This window comes from Gossypium arboreum, chromosome 9 (genome assembly GCF_025698485.1).
Source record: "Gossypium arboreum isolate Shixiya-1 chromosome 9, ASM2569848v2, whole genome shotgun sequence".
NCBI lineage: Eukaryota > Viridiplantae > Streptophyta > Magnoliopsida > Malvales > Malvaceae > Gossypium > Gossypium arboreum.
This window is the reverse complement of record NC_069078.1, coordinates 60,043,453-60,044,899: the sequence shown is the minus strand read 5'-3', so window position 1 is coordinate 60,044,899 and position 1,447 is coordinate 60,043,453. Positions and strand designations below refer to the sequence as shown.

Genomic DNA, 1,447 nt, shown 5'->3' with positions numbered 1-1,447 from the left:
CAGGATGAAGATCCGAACGCTCACTTAGCGAACTTTCTGGAACTTTGCGATACATTTAAAATCAATGGCGTTTCTGATGATGCCATATGTCTTCGGTTGTTTCCCTTTTCACTGAGAAACAAAGCTAAACAGTGGTTGAACTCGTTACCACGAGGGTCTATCACTACTTGGGAACAAATGACCGATAAATTTTTACTAAAATATTTTCCGCTGGCTAAAACGGTTAAATTACGTAATGATATCTCTTCTTTTGTGCAGATGGATTTAGAAACACTTTACGATGCATGGGAGAGATACAAGGACTAACTGAGAAGGTGCCCTCACCATGGGTTACCGCTTTGGCTTCAAATACAAACATTCCACAATGGCCTAAATCCCTCGACTCGACAAATGGTTGACGCAGCTGCTGGCGGAACCATCAACAATAAAACACCGGAAGATGCCTATGAATTTATAAAGGAGATGTCACTGAATAACTATCAGCGGCAAGTTATGAGGACAAAGCCAACGAAAATAACCGGCATTTATAACATCAATTCAGTCACCATGCTCTCTAATTAGGTAGAACTTCTAAATAAAAAATTGACGGTTTACTTGGTTCTAAGTAGGTACATCCAGTAATGAGGTGTGACTCAAGTGGGGGAGGTGTGCATACAGAATACCAATCCTTTAATCCTACAACTGAAGAAGAACAAGTCAAATATATGGGTAACAATAACTTCTGATCTCAAAATAACTCATACAGTAATACTTATAATGCAGGTTGAAGGAACCACCCAAATTTCTCCTGAGGTGGTCAAGAGAATATAAAGCCACAAAATCCTCAGGGTTTTCAACAGCCACCTTATCAATAAGAGAAGAAACCAAACCTTGAAGAGATGCTTTCTAAATTCATCTTGGTGTCAGAAACCAGTTTCTAAAATACCGAGACAGCACTTAAGAATCAATAAGTATTGATCCAAGGACTCAAAACTCAGATAGGCCAACTATCCAAACTAATCTCCGAACGACCACAAGGTAGCTTACCAAGTAATACTGAACCTAATCCGAGGGAACACCTCAATGGAATTAGTGCTCAAAATAAAGAAGGATTCATTGCACCAGAGCCAGAATTACAGCAAGACAACGCAATGAACAAAGGTCGAGAAGAGGTAAACGATAATAATCCTAAACAGGTAAGTACGAATTATGAACCTCGTGTGCCATATCCTAAAGCGATGACGAAAGACAGAACAAAAGAACAATTCGGTAAGTTTGTCAAACTCTTAAAGAAATTACATATTAACTTACCCTTTATTGAAGTTCTATCGCAGATGCCCAACTCAGCAAAATTCTTAAAGTAACTTCTGAGCAATAAAAGAAAATTAGACGCTACATCGCACGTGGAACTCAATGCAGTCTGCTCAGCTATTCTAAATAATAAGCTACCTAACAAATTGAAAGATCC

At 38.7% G+C, this 1,447-nt stretch overlaps 1 non-coding gene across 1 annotated transcript; it reads right to left on the bottom strand.

Moving 5' to 3' along the window:
- Window positions 1–225: 225 nt before the first annotated feature.
- On the bottom strand, window positions 226–332 carry LOC128281042 (small nucleolar RNA R71). The gene has a single exon (XR_008271259.1). It is a non-coding gene; the product is annotated as a small nucleolar RNA R71 (small nucleolar RNA).
- Between the last annotated feature and the right edge of the window lie 1,115 nt (window positions 333–1,447).